The sequence below is a fragment of the Trachinotus anak genome, unplaced genomic scaffold, assembly GCF_046630095.1.
Source record: "Trachinotus anak isolate AG129_WGS33_773 ecotype Australia unplaced genomic scaffold, CSIRO_AGI_Tana_v1 ptg000011l, whole genome shotgun sequence".
Taxonomy (NCBI): Eukaryota; Metazoa; Chordata; class Actinopteri; order Carangiformes; family Carangidae; genus Trachinotus; species Trachinotus anak.
Window position 1 is genome coordinate 20,807,326 of NW_027273862.1, and position 20,970 is coordinate 20,828,295.

The 20,970-nt window shown below is 37.1% G+C and overlaps 2 long non-coding RNA genes across 2 annotated transcripts in view; both read right to left on the reverse strand.

The window, feature by feature from the left end:
- LOC139627766 (uncharacterized) overlaps nucleotides 1–20,970 on the reverse strand; it is a 55,313-nt gene that overhangs the window by 13,710 nt on the left and 20,633 nt on the right. The window lies entirely within an intron of this gene.
- LOC139627767 (uncharacterized) lies at nucleotides 12,610–19,070 on the reverse strand. Its single transcript, XR_011692626.1, has 2 exons — nucleotides 15,437–19,070; nucleotides 12,610–15,277 (listed from the first exon to the last, which is right to left on the reverse strand). It is a non-coding gene; the product is annotated as an uncharacterized lncRNA (long non-coding RNA).

Consider the following 20,970-nt stretch of genomic DNA (forward strand, 5'->3'; position numbering starts at 1 on the left):
TTAGTTGTATTGTTGACAACAATGAGGAAAGATTCTCCCCAATAAAAGTTCACTTTTGCCACCAATGAAAATCCACTTGTTCTTACCAACCCCATGTCTGTATCCTCGTCCAAAAGCACTCTTGTTGTTAGTGCTATAGAGCATGAGCTGTAGTCAAATGTATGGTAATTGTGGTTGGAATCTTGTGAGCCAGAGAAAAAGACAAACATGGGAGTTCCGATCTCTCAGGCAGAAGTATTTAATGAAAGCTTGATGCACACCAAGGAAAAAAACACAGCCCGCAAGAGACTCAGAGTTGTGCTTCACCAATTTCCAAAGATGTATGGTTCTACAGTGTCTCCATATTCCTTGGTATCACATGGTTACAATACTCTACCATATCTTATCCAATTAAGGATAAATTGCAGTCTTAACCTATATGTGTGAAGACTCTTTTGGTCACTAGTTTGTTATTATTATTATTATTATTATTATTATTATCATTATTATTATGTGTCTGTCCCTTTGCCTACTTCTCTTGACTGGAACTGAATTTGGACAGTTCTCTTTAAGTTATGCTTTTCCTTGCACCCTTATTTGTAAGACATTGGGTACCCTAGCTACAGAGGATAAAGACTTCTCCATCTAGACACTCACAGTCATAACAGAGGCTAATCAGTGAACCACTGTTTAACAAAATAAAGTCTTCATGACCTGAACTCAGGGAGTGTTAGTGTGTGTGGGTCTACAAAATAACAAAACAATGCTAAAGGGGAAGAAAATTCCTTCAGTGATTATGCAGCAGATTATCGCGTGCCATCCCTATTTCACCTATCCCATCTGAAAGTGGTGGCCAAACTATCTTGATTTATTTATGCAAATTCAAATGCGATCTATTACATGGTTGCATATTGGTATGCCCTCAAAATGTGAAATACATCAACACATCTTCAGCCTAAATTATCAATTTTAAACACCCACTGAGCCAACAAAAGATGTTCTTGAACATCTTAAAAGTGTTCCTATTAATTTAAATTTTCATTTTGTAATTTCTATTGATGAGACTTGTTTTCCTTTATTCATTTGATGTCCTAAATACATTAGTATGATATACCATTAAAATGTAATTTAATTACATGGAAGAACCAGGACTTGAACATATTGCTTGTAAGAAAAACTGCATGAAAGAAAGAGTTTTTCAATCCTATGTGACCTTATACTGACCTAATCCTCAGAAAATGTTTTATGTCAAGTCATTTTCATTACTTAATGTCCCAAACTCCATTAATATGTTGCATTCTTGACTGATTTTCTTGGGGTCTGCATGTTATTATGCTCTTTCCCTGTCTTTCTACAAGGTATTTTAACCTGTTGACACATGAGATTAAAATATAGCCCCCATAATCCAATTTTCCTTGCTAACACCACAGCTTGTCTAATTCTGTGTGAAATGGCTAAAACATGTTTTGTATCAGTGGTGTGTAAAATTACCTTTGGTTGATTTCATGTAACCCACCGTTGTTCATAGAGAAAAAAAAAAAAGAAAAAAAAAGATGTGTTTCTCCACTTGTGACTGGAGGCTGTCATTTGGTCGAAGGCATAGTCATGCCTTTTGTCATGCTTAGCATGTTTGTAGCTCACATTTGTACAAGAGCAGAACTGGCTGTTGCATGTTCTTGCTAAAATTCGTCATTCTAATGAAGAGGCTCACAGCAATTATAATTATTATGTCTCTATGAAGCGATGCAGTTTCACACAGAAAAATTTCACTACCAATGGTTGTGTGACCAATGAATGTAATTTTTTTGAAATTTTTTGAAAAAATTAAGAGAATAGACTTGAAGACATTGAAGATATGATAATTCATACACCAAGCAATATTTCTTGCATGGTTTGTGTACAGTTAAAAGTACTTTATGGGACAACAACACCCATGGTTTCCTAAAAGCCAGAAAAAGCAGTCTGTGATGAAAAGTTTGTAGACCTTCATTAAACTATTATATCACTTTTCTTTATCACTGATCCCCTCCATGAAATCCTCATGAAAGTGTGTTTAATAACTGTAGTACAAGTCTGCATGCACTTCTTTATTATTACCAGCCAACAAATTTGCGAACTTATTGTTGGGGCTGCTGATAACACCACAGCCAAATAAATTAAATTTGTTCCATTTGCTTGAAAGAGTAAAGCTTTTCAAATATCAAACTTAAATGCAGCGGATATTTCACCATAATTTTTTAACTACATTCAAGTGTGAAGCAGAATCTTCAGGCTCCTCTGCACATAAGAAAAGTATTATCCTTTTCATGCATTAAACATTTTTTGGTTTTTACAAATGAGGTGCCATCACAGTAATGACACTCATTTACTTCTGCTTATTTATCCCAGATTAGTAAACTGGAAAAGGTACATCCTACTTTGCCAACAATTTGTATTGTCAATTCTAAAGCTAGTGTGGGACTGCTGGGCTTTGTTGTACAGTAGTGTTAAGTGTAGTGTAAGTTCTCACTGCTTATCAAGAAAGAAACAGAAATCAGTGAGCACACCTGGTGCAATGTTTGGCTCGAATGATAACCTGCTCTATGTCCAAGATCCTTTCATAATAAACATTCAATCATTTTTTCGTGTGACAAGTATATCAAGATCTCATGCATGCTACTTTTTATAGCAATCCAATCAATAGTTATTGTGATATGTCAGTGTGGACCAAAGTGGTGAAGTGACAGACCTACAAATGGTGTCCTTCCACAGAGCTGTAAGTGATAAAGTGAACAATGACTGCTGGATTGTAACAGGACACGAGTGACTCCCACATGAAGATTATATATACACCCATCCACCATCCTGACCTTCCAACCCGCCTCTAATCTAATTATCCATACAGATAACAAAGAAAATCTTATTCACAGTGCTGGACTACAGTCAACCACCCCCACCTGAACAGAAATAGATCAGGTGAGGTTACAGTTGCAGTTACAACATATTAATGAGTGTTTTACTCTTTGCTCTCATTGAACTCTCCTGGCACAAATGTCCTTGATACTACAGAAAACCACTGAAAAACAAGAATTCATAGAAATAATACCATGAAACAACAAAGACATGTTTTTATTTTCAAAGGCTCTGCTTCCTGTTCCTTCTTTGCCACCTACTTAAGCATGCATGGTCAAGCAGAAGCGGAGTCTGCTCGTTTGTCTCATTAATGGAGAAGACAGAAAGAAGTATGACTCTCCTGAAATACCTGCCCTTGCCCACAACTCAGGGCAGGCAGAATGAAAGACGATCATATTGGAAACCTGCTTCAGATTGATTTTCTGTATCACACATCAACATAGGGGTGGGCAGAAGAGTTGACAAGTTTTTTGTGTTTCTATTTCCTTGTTTGTGTTATTATGTTATTGAATATAACGCTTATCTTTACAAGAAGTTAAGTGGTGTTTATGAGGTGGCATACCACATTTCTGCCTCATTATATATATATATATTATATTTTATTGGAAACCTATGACTTTTATGACTAAAAGACAAATATTGTACTTTTGACTCCACTACATTTCTGTAAAGTACCCGTTCCTTTGAAGTTCCTTTTAGTCTGTGGATGGATTTCCTGGAGTCTGATAGACCATACCCTGTGATCATCACAGGAGAAAAACTGCCAACACAGCCAACTCCTCCACTGTCGGTCATGTCTTGCTGCTGCATTTTTGAACAGCTCAGTTTGAACTTGGCAGTGTCCTAACAATGGCTACATTAGAAGATAGAGGTGTGTAATCAGGTTAGGTTGTTTTCTGTTTGGTTTTTTTTCCTGTGGAAGCTGTATCTACAGCAATTCCAAATTGTGTTTTTATGGCCATTTGCATCATATTCTACGATTTTTATTCTACAGGTTCTACAGTCAGTGAGTAGGTTGTTTCAGAGTCATTAGGTTCTGTAAATATGGAACAACAACATAAAAAATGTACTTTTGAATACTTAAGTATTTTTAACAGCAAGTACTCCAGTACTTTGTCTCAAGTAAAGATTTGTCTGAACAACTTTCACTTGCATTGGAGTAATACTTGACCAGGAGGATCTATACTTTGACTCAAGTAATGGAGTTGTGTACTTTGTCCAGCTCTGGATCACAATCACGGTCAATAATAAACCTCCAAGAGGTCACACTCATTACTGTGACAATCAGATTCAAAGGTAGTAATTAAGTTGCATATCATCCTTGAATAGGCTCATAATGCTAAAGTGTGGCACTGTCTATTCTACCAACTTGCACTGGCACACACCAGGGGGCCACACGACATATCAAATGTCCATACTTAGCTCAACAACTGAACCATATCCATGACAACTGTGCAAACTCCATCTGCTGATGAATGTTTATGTGGCTGAGAGCTCTGGAAATACTACAATAAACAGACCTTAAGTTCAGACTGACTCTAGAGATGACAGTGTCGTTTGGTTGACTACTTTGGTCAAGACAGCAATATCTCAACATCTATTAGATGGAATGCACAGAAATCTGGTACATATACTCTTGGTCACTAGAGGATGAACCCTACCAAACACTTAAACAATCAGGAGAATGACATAATTCACTTTAGAAATACAACAAATTGCCTTTAAGTTACATATTCTGACCATGAATTCTAATCATTGTATTTGAAGAATTGAGATCATTTAGGAATTTACATTTTATTTGAAACATTCATTGTGTACCGGCAATACCATACAATACAAGGTTTTGCTTATTTCAACTTACTTACAACTATGGAACAATTCAGAGTAACAAGTTTGATCCTACCAGGTGCCCTCAAATGTTAATCCGTAAACTTTGAAGTCAAGGTTGGAAGTAAATCTGTGTGCACAGATGTAATAAATAGGATGCAAGGTTTTCTTTGAAGGCACTCCAAATGTCTTTTCATATCAATCTTACATTGGTTTAGAGGTAGCCTTCTTTCAAGTCAAAACCTCATAGCAAAAAGGCCATGGCTTCAGCATTCATTATAGATAGCTCCTGAGAAGATTCTCATGAATGAAATAGCAGCTTGTACTTGAGGAAAAACTTTTAAGCTATGGTTGACATAACACTGTAGGTGTTATGCACCTGTGGCCAAATACCTCAATTAAGAAACTAAGACAGAATGTATGTATTCATATATACAATATATGAATAAGAAATAAAAAATAAGTAGCTCTTTGAGTATTTATTGTTGGTCTACATTACCTTGTGATATCAACATTAACAGGGGATAAGTTATTGTGGTGAAGATAGGAGTATTAAATAAAAATTTGCAATCAATTTCACAAATACTTGGAACTTTTCATAAGCTGTTTTGAAGAAAATGGATGGTAACTTCTGCAAATGTGCACACATACTGTAAAAACTATCCATTTATAGCTCAACAGATGGCTGTTGTAAACAAAGGCTACTACTATGCTACATCCCTAGAGCTGCGTCCAGGTGATGAATAGCCACAGCAGTCACTGTCTGCATGACCTACTTTGTCCTCAATTGACGTAATTCCAGTTTAGGTTATAAGCAGCATCTATCATCAATTGCAAACAACCATGTAGTACTTTATCCCTCACTGCTACTCTGATGGAATTATATTGATTTGCTCTTGATTTAGATTCCTTATTCATCTCTGTGCACGCAGGGGGTAATGTAACATAAGAAAGACTCTAATGCATGCTGAATGTCACCATTATTAGCTGTCAGTAGTACACAAACTCACACGTTGGTTCAGCACTAACCTTAAGTCTGTTAACAAAATGGACCGACTGTTAACATTACTTAACACAATGACAGACAGCTCTTGGGATGCTCTAATTCTGTTAGAGTTACCTGGGTCTAGCTCATAGTAGAACCAGCATGGATGCAGCGAGCTCTTTGGCACCCGTGTTAATGTATTACAATGGTTTCATGGCACAGGATGGAGTTTCACCCACTGTATAACACCCCTCATGCAGAGTTACAAACCGGGGAGAACTGCTGGTTGTGGAGGAGTTTTTCCCCACTCTGAAGTATTAAGTTTTCTATTAATGACATCCTCTTCGTTACTTAACAGAGCCTCTCAAAAAAATGTGTGACGTAAAAAAAATTATGTTATGGCCATCAGTTTTAATTAATTGAACCTTTTGTCTGAGTAATCATGTTTTTTCATTAGTTTGGCTTGGTATATGGCTACAAATACTACAACACCCATGAACCTTGACCAGCATTCCTATAGAACTAAAGGCAAACATGAGAGAAAATCAAAGCAGTGTGGAACAAAGCACCTTTTGGGTCTTGCAATGTGTATCTTTGATCCTACCGGGGTTGTAAGATTTCTGAACCTGTACTTTTGCTCTTTTTATTGATTTTATGCCCAGTTCCCCTGATTTCCCTTGAATCTCTTGTCTTACCCATTATAAATATTTTGTGCGAAGGGCAGACATTGGAGCAGTATAAAGTAAGTAAGACAAGAAAAAGTACACACACACACACACACACACACACACACAACTGTCATAAGATAGTGTAGGAAGAATAGGCTAATACTGTATATTTGAATATTAAGGTTACATACACATTTTACTTTCACCCCAGATTGTGCAAACATATTAGGTGTAGCATATAAATATACATATCATTACATCAGTTAAAGAGTAAAATAAAAAAAAAATGAATGCAAAACTTTAGGATTTGTTGACAGTTGATATGACATCAATTGCCAAATTATAGCTTTTTATATAGAATGATACACTGTCGTCTGTTATTCCCTCCTCATTTCTTTCCTCTTTTTCCCCTGTAGAAAGCTGACCACAAGTGAACAGTGGTTGCAGGAGGTAGATATCAACTTGCCAGCCAGTATTGACATGAAAATGCTTCATAGTGGTGGTCATGAACAAACACCCCCCATCGTAGTTTAGTGAATTAATCCAGAAATGACCCAGAATCTAAAAGTGAATTCATTCAAAGTGCAGATTTTATCATCCATTTTCTCAACATCTTAATCTTAAACTTCCAAAATTCACATTGGAAGTTGCACTTCACTTCTCGCCTCACATTTTTATGTGGACAGGCTTGTACTTTTGACATTTTATCAAGGAATCAAATATCTTCTAATGCAGCTGTTCATCTGTTGTACTGATGAAATTCATGCTCATTCAAGTCATGGAAATGGCCCAACTGCCTTGTCACTTAACATAGTCTGTGGAGAAATTAATGAGAATTTCACATACAGACTCGGGAGCATCAAAATATATCCTCCCACTTCACAAAATAGCAACGTAAGCTTATCTATTGGGGAATCAAAGCCAAGTTACAATTTTGGGAAAAATGTGCATCTACAATTATAATCAAAGGTTAAAGTTTGCACAAGACTGAAAAAACTGTTTGCATGTTGTCTCTGCACTTATAGCTCATCTCCATTTTCTATTTTCTCTTCTTCTTTTTTTCCTCTTGAATTAAGTAAAAATTGTTGTTGAAAACAAAATCATCAGTGGCAATTTGCAACATTTTCATGTATTTGCACATTCATACCACAGACAGTCCCATATCCCATGCCACAACAGCTTTGAGCTCACACTCCACTCGCTATGACTGGGATGCAATACAAAAAAATGTAATAGGAAACACTCTTTCTAGGAACCAGGGAACACCTCGGAAAATTCTTTAGAAAACAAATTTTTCATGGAAAGTTAAATCTATAACTGTGTCACTCACTTCCAAAATCAAAGCTAAGGAACAGGGTTAACATTGCATTGTCATTCAAGAAACAAGAAGAAGTCTTGAATTGCTATTTTTTATCTTGTTATCTCTTGTCTTTTAACCAAGGAGTCAAAATGATGGACTAACATTTTTATTCTTTAATTATGTATCACAAAGTTTTAAATGTCGTTACTGAGATTTTCTAAATTGTATTCAATTTTACTCAATTCTAAACATTTTCAGATAAACGCACATTTGGCATTTTCCTTTTCCAACTGATATCACACAAAAGTGATTCATTGCCTTATTCAATAAAGCTTTTGCATTAGTAGTTCTTAACACATAACCGCAGGTAGCTGTTAGTGATGCAACATTTACATATAATGAAGCAGAGGCTTGTCTGGGGTAAATAAAAGAAGAACTGGGTTTTAAGCATTAAAGTGATAGCCATCACAGCTGAACAGACAAAGTGAAACACAGTATCTACAGACAAACAAACCTAATCAACACTATCCAGTGACAGAGAAACAGGCTTAGCACCCGGGTAAGGTAAGTGTTCTAAAAAGGAAATAGACTGGTGATAAAAACATTCAGGGATGAGGACTGACTGCACTTATGCCCTCTGGTATTGTTCATCAATTTGTACTTTGTCCTATGGCAACAGGACTGTGCAGGAGGTTCATTGCTTAACATTAAAAAACAACAAATGCTTACTCAAGTGCATTCTGTGTTAGAGCCAGCAGCCAGTTAGCTTAGCTTAGCACTAAGACTTGAAACAGCTAGCAGGGAGTATAAGCATTTTCCAAAATGCCAAACATTTCCTTTATGACATCCAATAGAAGGGGAAGCTCTCAAAGTGAAGAGTGGCCTGTTCAGAGGTCTGGGAGCAACATTTTAAAATGCTGAATCACCTTTGGATTTTAATTGGAAGCAAGCAATGGAGAAGAGCGATTGGGTCCAGTAAAGAGTAAAATAGATGCTGAGGAGTATGTGATATAAAATAGAGAGAAAATGAAAGAATCTTAAAATAAATTCTGTGTTTGGTAGACAGTGAAGGGAGGTCAGTAAAGGAGAGCAATGTTCTCTCTTCTATCAGTCAGGCTGACACCCACATGAAGAAAATTACAATAATCAAGATAAGAGGTAATTGAAGCATGTACTTGGATCTCCAAATTCTTAAATGACAAGAGTTATTTAAAATTTTCCAACACAATAACACAGCATAAAATGAATTAAACTAGTACTGTCAACAGAGTTTAAATGTTCCTACAATTCTAAGCCAAAATCTAAAATTACACCTATGTTGTTGGCATGGGTATTTACATGGTTAGAGCACAACAGGAGTCTTTGGGGCCAAAAATGAGGACCCCTTATTCTCATGTAGTTTTAGAAAGATTTTCGCAGTTCAGCATTTGACATCCTCAAGAGTACAGACTTAAAGCAACATGGATCATCCAGTTTCAGTAGAGAGTGCAGCTGCGTGTGGTCAGTAGGAGATGGATATATGGATTTTTTTTTGGTTTGTTGTTTTAATAGAGCCCATTGGGAGCATATTTAAACAGACTAAAATTGGGTCTAAAATATCAAAGTAAAGCCTATAAATAGGGCAGAAGAAGCAACACTGAAGCACACAGCAATCCTGTATTCTGTCCATTGTGGCAAGGTTTACTGCAATTATTACTCAGTGTTTCAAAATTACTTCAAATACTGCGTGACCTCCATGTGGGTCTATGAATCATATCTTTGATAAACTGTATCAAAACAAACAAACATGAAATTTACTTTCATTTATAGTCACAATGGATCCGTTTGGCTTAGATAACAGAAGATGCACAAAGTGCCTTTCAAAATGAGACTCAGTCTGGGAACCATGGCTCAACAGGGATGAATCACTAAAAGCATCTAGAGAAGAGAAGGGAACAAAACAAGTCTCTCTTGTCTGAAGCCTTGACATTCCAATGTGTTTTTTCATGTAAAAACCAAATAATTGTTTGGTTTCATTTATATCTCATCCCCTTTTTTTGTGAAATATTCACAGTATGCTCTGTGGGAGGTTTTGGAAGCGTTGTTCCCTATTGGGAGCTAATATCCAAGTCAGCAGTTCTTGAATTGTAATGATAGAGTGCCCAAAAATGTAATCCCTCCTTGACTGTCTCCCATGGTGAGTCAATGACATAACTGACAAAGCTATTACTTCAGACAAATGTCTGTGGCAAATGCACACCAGGATACCAAAGCAGAAATAATAATACCATCTTTCTTCGAACTTCCAACACTTCCTTGACTTTCTTTTCCCTTTGTTTTCACAATGTATTTGGGTTTTATTGTGTGGGTGTTCATTCAGAGTATACCAGTATACTTAGTGTTAACAACCTCTAAAAGTCCTTTAAATTACAGGTCAGATCCACCCATTCACAAACACATTCAGACAGCACTTGTCCTATACATGGCTCTTCTCTAACACACACACACACACACACACACACACACACACACACACACACACACACAATTTGAAGTTCAGTATCTTGCCCAAGCACACTTTGACATGCAGATTGGGAGAACCAGGCATCAAGCCACTGACCTTCCCAATTACTAGTCTGAGTTTAGGATACTACAATATGTCAATGAACACATTTTCATCTATATTCCAAGTTCCATTTTTACTCAAGAGATTCTTAATATGCCAGCAGTCTACAGTAAGACACTGCACATGACTGCCTACTAAGAAATTTGGTAGACAGTACCAATACCAATGAAACACCATAATTTTAAATACCAAACTCTATACCACAGCAAAAAACAGGGAACAACAGCAGCTGATGCCCATACAGTGTACTAACATGCACACATCAATATAGTCAGTGCGCAAGCAGCAGTTTAAATTGATAAACAAGGTTTACAGACCAATGCTATGAAAATATTCATTTAAAAGTCAGTGTCATATTTTGGCAGACTGAACAGTAATGACAGTAGCCTACTAACGTTGTAAGCACCCACCTCAGGTTATGACCTGGCATTATGTTAGCCTAAATTAGGTAACTTTAGCCTTTGTAAAAGTAGCGTGTGGAGCTTTGCTACAACAGATGCCAGCTGTGGCATTTGTGTTTTTATATAACGCTCTTGTCAGTCCCGCAAGAATCACATCACAACATCCTACGGTACTGTAGAAAAAGAAGTACTGTCACATTCAAACAAAAGTGAATGCAGAATGGCACCTCAGTTGTGGTGATGATGTAGTGCGTTGTATTTCAATATGCTGTGCATGTACAGGTTATGATCAACATATGAACAAACAGTGAATCACTTTAATATGTCATAGTATCCACTGACATTGCTAGATGATGAAGGAGTCTATGGAACTCTACACAGCAAGATTGTTTGCAGGGTTTAGAGGCAACATTACTGCATCAGAGCAAGCCCCAGTAGGCTCCTCAGAGTCTGTGGAAGAGGATGATTGAGCAAGTGTTGTATGCAGAGGTGCAGGAAGAGTGTATGCAGACAACAGTGGATCCTTGCTGTTGGATAACTTGTCCTATATTGAAGGCAGCATGCAGTATGCCTAAAAGTTAGGTGCAATATCTTGTAATGTGTTTGTCAGAGAGGGAAGTTTGCCACCTGAATTCACCGTTCAGCTGAGAGAAGGCAAGCATATAAGGCTTGTGTCTTCACAGTATGAAACGTTTGTCCCCAATCAAGATACTGGTGTAAAACATTCCCCTGCATCAAAGAGTATTTCACTGCATGAACATTTAAGACAAGCCAACACGCTCACTCCACTTAATCTGACCAAAGGGGATTCCTCTAGCATTGAAGGGAACAAGCAAAAGCAGTTCTGTGTTCACTAAGCTTGGGTGATTTTTTAATTTTTTTGTTTTATAATACAGAATTATATTATTGTATTTTATGTTTCAAGTATTTTCTTTTAAAATATATAATTATATAACTCTATTTTAAGTTTCAGTTATAAGTGATGTTGCCACTAAAATATATATAAATTTTTTTTCCCTTGATAATAAGAAAAATTTCACATATGACGGGAAAATATTGTTTGGTGTAACTTACTAAGTAAGGTCAGCACTCACACATTCAGCTCAAGCTATGGCCAGAGTGTGTATGTGTACATCAGTTTGATATAGGCGCTTAAAAATGTGAGCACAAATGTGCACTCCTAGGTATTGTCAGAGGTAACTGGCTGTGCGTTGGCAGCATAGTACTCTAGAAGGCACTGGCAGCGGCCATGACCACCTTTCACCTCTACAAAGCAAATGATTGATTCTCTATTCCCTCCAAGTGCAGATGGCCATGGTCCACATGTGGAATATGGCCTTGTCAGGTGGAAAGCATCACTCCAGGCATGCAATGTGAAATGAGGAAAGGTTGTTAAAGCAACACAGAATCGCAACATTAAATAAAAGATAGGAATAGGAATAATATTAACCTTGAGGCTGCTCAGTAACAAGATAATCCCAGGACCCTATAGTTGCCTTCTTTTAATCACCAACAAAAAGACAGGCATACTGTATATAAATGAAAGCCTACTTCACACTCTGCTGTCTATCTGTTATGACATGCAATACAGCAGAATACCTGTAAAGGCACTGGACTTTGCAACCACAGAATTTTAATCTCAGGTTCATTTCTCATGACTTTTCTTATTTCTATGTGAGAATTGGTTGGCTTCAGTATTTCTTGTAAATAATTTATTCATCTTAAAGTTTTATCATCCAAACTGAAAAGCAAAATTGAATTTTTCTTTTGTTACCTGTAATCCTTGAACAATTAACTTTGTACGGAGAAAAGGAACACACTTTTTAATCCAAGTGATGGTACCCTTTTAAAAGTTACATACAGTCCTCCTTCTTACTTATGTTGGTTCTATGTCACACAGAAGTTAATACCAAATGAAAATAATTAATTTTCTACATAAAGTTTGTTGAAGGGATTTGTCAGCATAATTTCCAAGCTACCTAGGAGCTAGCTGAAAGAACTAGAAGTCCCTCACTGAATTATTCTCCCATTGTTTAAATGCACATGTGATATGAGCCGTGGAAAGAGCCAAGAGCACATGACACACTGTTCTTTTATCTATGTCATGGGGTTAGTTTATTGTAGAATAATAAAATTTTCATTCATGTCAGCGGACTATCAGCTTAGTCTTTTCCCATAGTGAGATGAATTCTCTATAGTGTCTCATATATTGTATCTTAGTGTCATGGAAAAGCAGGTCAGGGTCTTTAAGCACACAGTAGATGTTATATTGTGTTACAAATATATAATGTATTCATTGTAATAAGGAAGATTATTCATGTTATACATGCACTGTTCACGCTTTTGCTCAGTCTATACTGCTGCTTCACTGCTGACAGTGAGGCTGTCGTTACTGGTTCTTCTCAATACGCATTTCATCTGCAGGCTAAATTGACATAAACACACATTACACGCTTTAAGATGATTCATTTCTAGAAATTTGAGGATTTTCGGCAACTGAACTGCACTTTTGATGAACATATTATTACTCTTTTTTTAAGCTTAATACCCTTGTGATTTGGACTCCCATTGTTCTAATTTGAATGCCAGAAGGTTCAGTACATAAAGTCAGGTGCTGTGCAGAGGGACAGAAGAAAGCAAGCAAAAGTCAATAGCTAAACCTACTGTCTAAATCTGTCGATCCTCAATTTTCAGTCCAATGTTGCTCAAACCTCATTTTAAGACTGAGGATACAGGATGTTAATATTAAACACTTCTCTGGAATTAACATGCAACATGTCCCTGACCCTCTCCACTTTTCTTAGTAACAGTCAAACCTATTCACAAGCACAATGCTGCACCTTCACTTAGACTTAGACAACCACAAATGCAACATTTCCCATTACATGTTAGTCTAAAAACAAAGGCCAGTGGCAAGGCCAAGCATGTTGCCTACATTATACTGAAATATTGACTATTAATGTAACTGAGAGAGGGATGTTTGAATTTATTGTAGCAGCTTCAAGCATTTACATGTTTTAAATCCATGTGCTTGTTTCGAACTGCACTTGATATTTTTTTGGAAAGCGTAATAAGGTCTTTGTGGATTAAAGAGTGATGAATTGTCATCACAGGAGGTTCGCATAAAGCCAGAGGTCACAATCCAAATAAGTCTCCAATAGCCGACCAATGAAAAGAAAATCCCTGTTCACCACCCTTTTAAGGCATAAGACCAGCTATCCAGTCTTAATCAAACTACCACAGGCAGCTCAAGTAAAGAATGATACTCATGGACCTAATAATGACTCATGGACACAATAATGACAACAATTCCAAAGCAGCTAAGTGCTCCTTGGCCCATGTCCAAGCTTAACAGCATTTACAAAACCACAAAATCAAACCAAATCAGATGCAGATGGACAGGATCTGTCATAACTGTGTCTTAACGCTCTTACAAGTCTTCTTGGCCCCCTCTTGTCATTATGAGCTCATGCCAAACAACTGCAAGGACATATGCAAATGACTGTACAGTGGCTAACAGGAGATAAGTCTTTGGCACCACCACTGGCACTGACAGATGCTACAGACAGACACACACCATAGAACATTTTGTCTCGTAGAGGCAAAACTGTAGGCATCAGGGCTAAGATTTGGTGGCTTTTCACTGGCTAACAAGATTCTGACATCTTGGCAGTGACAGTGATCAGGGTGAAACAGAGCAGTATGAACTGTCACAGTTCAAATTGCGCCATATTGAAAAGGGAGGAAGATAGGCTGGCAGGCAGACATTTCCAAAAACCACAGACCTGGTGTTAATGGTACATTTAGGCTGTAGGGCTGTCACATTATCCAAAGAAAGATTATTTCCTCTGAGTAGATGTCTGGGCTAAAGCACAATAACCTAATGGTTAGGCGAAAATAAAAACGGGCTCAGTATGTTTAAATTAAAGTGGTATGACACATAAAAATCAACACTTGAAGAGAAAATCTCAAATGGAATGCATAATGTCTTTTATTAACATGTTATTTTAGTCACCGTCCGCATCTATTCATATTATGTTACAGTATGTACATTCACTTACGCTTGAGCGTTTCATACTTCTCAGTCTCTCTCTCTATTTCTGTTGCTCGGAATGGATTTTTTGGCCTCACTTCTCTTATCAACATTATACCATTATGGTGTGACAAAATGCCTCAAATGCATAGTACCACACTTATTTGCATCTCATTTTATTTCCATTCAGTAAATTATGATGATTCAACATTTCCTTTTTATAATTGAATTTCATTGAGCGAAAAAGGTGCACTGATGCAGTAACTGTTTGGCATGTGTATGTTTCCACATGTTAATGTGTGTGACTGTGTCCAGCTATTTGTATTTTTAGTACAAGCTTTTTTGTTATGTTTCCTCCTTATAATAGTTTTTAATGCATTTGTTCATAATATAATTTTCAGATCAAACAATACAAAGATTATCACAACTACATTCTAATCTGATGACAATGAAAACATGTAATGTCTTTTTTTTTTCGAGAAATAAAACAAGTTACAAAAACTTAGTAAAATGTTTTGCACACTTGATCTCCACTTTAATTTAATCTACATATATTAGATATTCTAGTAAATTGCTTATGATTTGATCTTTGATGTGTAATACAAAATGTCACTGTATATTCTAATCACTTTGCCTAAAGCAAAGTTTTAAGTGAAATTTTAAAAATGACAATAACTGCACAAAGGCTTGCCTGGAGAGACTTACTGGACTCAATGTCTTCAAGGTCTGACATTCTTTTTATACACAGATTTGCTGATAAACACAATGAGTCAAGTTTTTAGTAAGAAGATCAAGATGCCTTTTGATATATCAGCACTTTAGGTTTTATTTTCTGCCAAAATACATTCCTCTGTAATTTTTCAAAAATGTGTGTCATACTTGTGGAAAAATATGTCTGTCCTCCTATTAGTTGTCACTATAAGACAGTTTGTTCACACTTAACAGATTTAGTGGTTCTTTTGATTTGTGTTCTACAACCCTAAGTCTATAGAAACTGTGAATACAGCATTTTTTTTTCTATTATTTTTTAATTAGTTGTTTAATTTTCATTTAGGCCTACAGTCTCATGGTTGGTGTATTGCAGTATTCCCTGCGAAACCATGGTTATCACTGGAAAGTCATGACATCGTAATCACGCGACTCTGCAGGGGGCTTTTAATTTGAGACAACGGATAAAGCAACACCTGGCTGAGGCAAGGAGGAGAAAGACAAAGAAGAGATAAAGAAAGAGAAGAGAGTGAAAGGCAGATTTAACTAGCTGACATTAAGGTAGATAGATTTTCTTTACCTACTGATATTCACTCTGACCACCGGCATACGGCGTATGCCCCACCCACAAACAACAAAACCCTTCAAAGTCGGACTGGCCATCGCGCATACCAAACAAATCCTAGTGGCCCACTATATCAGTGAACCGGTGGGCCGTCAAAAAATCCATTACATTTTTATCGACCCTGTTGTGTAAGTCTTTCTACTGGCCCTCTCTGTGTGCCTGTCATTGAGGCACACATGAGAGTATGGAACGTGCATGTTACAAGACTAGACTCACTTCACCGACATACTGTAGGTGTAGTGCTGCTGTGGCACAGCGGAACATCGAGCTTGAAGTTCTGATCATCACTACAGCCTACAGTATGTCATGCATGAGAGCCAGTAAAAACAAACTGAAGTGTCAATGTTGTCACATTGACATTTAAGGTGTATTGAGTGATTCGCAACATCGACTCATGGATTTAGTAACAAAAAAGAAAACATTCCCCCTTAAAAGCTGCCAGTAGCTGACAGTAGCCTTTGAGTAGCACAGTCAATCAAATTATTTTTTCAACCTGGATCTCGTTAACTAGTAAAGATGAAAAGGTAGCAAAACATCCTTTCATCCATCAGTCACTGTTCTTATGGTTTCTTTATTTGTGATGCATTTGTAAAGTAACATTACAAAGCCAGCCTATTGAACTTGGACAGCTGGTGCGGCAGTGCCTGCTGGGAATGAAACCTTGCTTGTAATATTCTCTCATGATGAAACTACTCATAAATTCAATTGTTTGTGTGGTCAGTTGTAGTTGAGTAATGTGTATAAACTTGGTCGCAGTTGCATAGTCTTTGAGGGACAAGCTACAAGTCATATAGGCCAGCATTTTCATAAATAGCACCACACCTCATCAGCAACCTCCCACTCCCCCAGGGCCAATCCAGTCACTGCTGAAAGACACTGAGTAACTGAAATCTGTACATTTAAATAACAGCTGGGAAATTTGCAGTGTTTGTCCGTCTGTACATGAACATACAGGAACACAGTAATTTGCATAATTCCTCTTGAGACTTCGACACTTTTGTCAGAGGGGGATCTAGACTATTCTGTAACAAACTTGACTGGACAGCTTGGCTTGTTTAAGATCCAGACTTTACTTTAGGTTATCGGGTAAAACCTTGGATCACTGTCAGACTGTATCAGCCAGTCCTGTATGAAGCTCAGTGTGAACAGCACATATCCAAAAGTCATTTCCCTGACAATGTAACACCATGCTGCTAAAGTGACAGACAGACCACTCTCTCTAAGAATCTCCTGCTTGTGCCTGGGGAATGAAAATGTGCTAAACACAGTGAAAACCAATCTCGTTTTTCATAATCATTCCTGGGATTTTCTTCGGTCTCCAAATGCAGGAGTGACATTAAGCCCTATAGCAGCGGGATTGGCCCATAGTTAGATTTGGACCCTATCAGACCATAGCCATTCTAGGAGTCCACTCAGCCTTTCCTATCAACTACCCCACCCCAACCCCCAGTTTGAAAGCTTAAATGAACAAGTAACTGGCAGAGGGAACATTTAATTTCACATACATAAACCCATATTCACACACAAACACACGCACGAACACACACACACAACCTGGCAGTCAAGCAATCAACTAAAGCTGCTTTTACTGTCCAAACAGTTAAATACAATTCAAAGAATCAAACACATAAGGCCTAACTGAAGCTGAACTTCCTCAGATAAAAATGTAAAGATGGGTGATAGTGCACAGAACAAAAGAGGCTCTTCTTGGAATTCAGTCCTGAAAGTCAACTTGAATATGGTATTGATAGGGAATAGGGGTGAGATAGTGATTTAGAATGAATGATGGCCAGTTTTCAACACTTTAAATGAACATACCTTTAACATGATGTGGCTGCGGTAAGTATTCTGGATTTTTTTTGTTTGATTTATTAAAATTAAAATTCTTGTGTCACAGAATAAGTAAAGCTGTAGTAATGTCAAGAGACTTATGGCAGGCACACACTTTCACATGCTGACATCTCTTGAAACTGAGGTGTAGGGGGCACAATTAAACAAAACTCATTCTTTAGTGTAGGTGTGTATATGAGTTCTTTCATTAACTATTGATACTGAAATTGGTCTAACAATTGTCTAATTAAAAACTATTGTTTTATAGGTTATAGGTAGTTTTCACGTTATAGAGATGTGGATGATCTTAAATAACCTCTACTCTGCTTCATCACCTCCCATGCTAAAGGAGCTCTGAACACATTTAACAATACAATCATCATGGTGTGGTCAATACCACTGTACATAGCACACAGAAAAGGTAAAATACAAAATAATAGGTTGAAATATATGCTGTACACTCAATAAACACCAAATGCTAACATGCTGAGCACATACAGTATGTGTTTGATGAATCCATATAAAATACCAACTTTTGGCAACATCTGGGACAGAGACAAATAAAATCTGACATGACAAAATATCCAATCTAAATTGCATATTTTATTTTATGACTTTTCTATAACCAAATTTTTTGTTTGGCCTCATAATTTGCTTCACACATTTTTCTAATAGATTGCCTTGACAAACTACACTGGTCATTCATTTAAGTAAGCTGAATAAATAAATATTTGCCTCCCAGAGCTCATAACTTCAATTAATGACTTTCAATGTTGCACAAATTAAAGCCAAATGTAAGGAGGAGGGATGTTAAGTTATTCTGCAGAATATGTCTTTTCAATGTATTTCTTTTCCATTTATTGAATTTCTACTGCAAAGCCATGTGAGGGCACACATTGCAGTACCAACTTGCTCTGTTTTAATTTACTGAATGGAAGTGAAAACTACTTGTGGAATATTCAATGCACTCATTCACAAATGCATCTCTTCTCAGTGCTCTCAAGATGATGTAATGCCGTAGCATGTTGGAAGCCATTCTATTTTTTTTTATACAGGCCACTGCACATTTTTTTCTTTATTTTTTTTTACCTTTTTTGACAATTCTCTAGTTTTAATCCATCTTTTGCCTCTGTTTTGCTTCCTGTGAATCAAGCACTCATTATATATGCCTTGTGGCTTGTAATGACTTGAAAGGAGCAGCAGGCAATGCCACTCTGTTGTTTCTCTGGAAAGTAACTGGCAGGAATATGCTTTCTGTGCTGGCAGGAATCATCCCTGCTGCTACCAAAGTGCGAGTGTGATGTGTTTGCATGTTGGACGTAGCGCTAAAGAAGTGTGAGCTTGCACTTCCGGTACATTTACTGGAGCATTGATGGTCACTATCAAAGACTCAGAAATAGCTGCTGAAGTGTGGCACAAGCACAGGCTACACCAAGTTTTTCTTAATCCTGCCATGATGTAATCTGGAGTGGCTGCCAGGGAGTTTTCTTCTCTCTCCCCTGGCAGCCATCCCTGGTTTAGGACTTCTAATGATTATCAGGGCTCCTGGCATTACTAGCCTGGAACAATTTCTTCTCCTTCTGTTCCAGCCCACAAATTGTGCCCTGCCATAACTGAGTGTGCTCTGTAAACCTTTGCAGAACCGTTGTGGAGGATGTTTATATATATATATATATATATATATATATATATATATATATATATGTATTTTGTTTTTGGCATTGCTTTGATGACCAATAATCATTAAAGATTTATGACATATATAAAATAAACTAGACCAAATATCAAAAACTGGATAGACAGCAGGCCCACACTTACAGTGGACATCGAGTTGTTGAAACTGAGACTTGAAACTGTGAACATAATTTTCAGAATTAAAGAAGAGTAACTGAAGATCCAGTGTGTAGCATTTAGTGGCACCTGGCAATAAACCTATATGGTGTCCTTCTGGTAATATAAAGAGCCAGTGTCTGGTCTGTCCATTCCAGGCTAATGTGAGAACATAGTTGTACAACATAGCAGGCTCCATGGAAAAGGGCCTGCTCCCTATGTAGATATGAAAAGTTTATTCTAGGCAAACAATAATATACATACAAGATACTGGTCCTTTAAGAAACAGTTCCAGTCATGGATAGTTGTATATTTATTTTATATTTGGATACATGGATATTTCACAAAGGAAAAGAAGAAATATTAACTCCTGGTATGTAAAAGAGGCCAGGTCTGTCAGCAGCTAATCTAAGACTGTCCTCACAAGAATAACAGCATTTGTAATTTGTTTAAATGCTTAGTTTTGGTGCCTAATCCCAACCAAATCAAAACAGTTATATAGACCATTTTTGGGTAATTTTGGAAAGCAATGACAAATTACATTTTCTTGTTTAGTTGCAGAAATTGCTGGCAAGTCTGAAGAGACTTGGAACAATATTCTTTTCCAAGAACATTACACACTTTTTCAATCATTTAAAAGTATTTTGGGCTAAACATCTAATATAATATAATATTGAGGGACAGATCAAACAACACTCATCACAGTTGGGCTCTTACAAGGCTAATTGTTGAGTAAGTAATGTAAAAAAATACCTTTTGTGATAATTTCCGGACTGTTGTGGAATGTCAGGGACACTACAGTGAAATGCTTCCAAAAAGTTGGATCAACTCAACTTTTTGGAAATCGCTTCAGGGCAGATGGGGATGCTTTTACTTTTAGTTTTAAATCAAACTGCTTCATGGATGGAATAAAGACGTTTTGGTGAAACCAACAATGGCAGTCAGCTCCTTCTCCTCCTCTCCTCATTTTTTCAATCTTGTCATTTTTCCCAATCCCTGCTCTTATAACAATACTTTTTCATACTCATTTCAGAATTACTACTTTTTGTTTCAAAACAGGGAACCCTGGCACACCACACTACTGGCTTTAGCAACATCAAAATCCATGTTGGCACCAGTAAATTGAGGATCACACAAGCATGTTGTCCGCTGCTAGAGTAGCACATTTTTTTCTCACTTAATCAGCAATAAACACAATTGACACTGTAGCCAAACTTATTTAAAAACATCCTTCTCTTAGCTGTGACAGGGGAAGGGGTAATGCCAGTCCGACTGCGTGAGCAATAG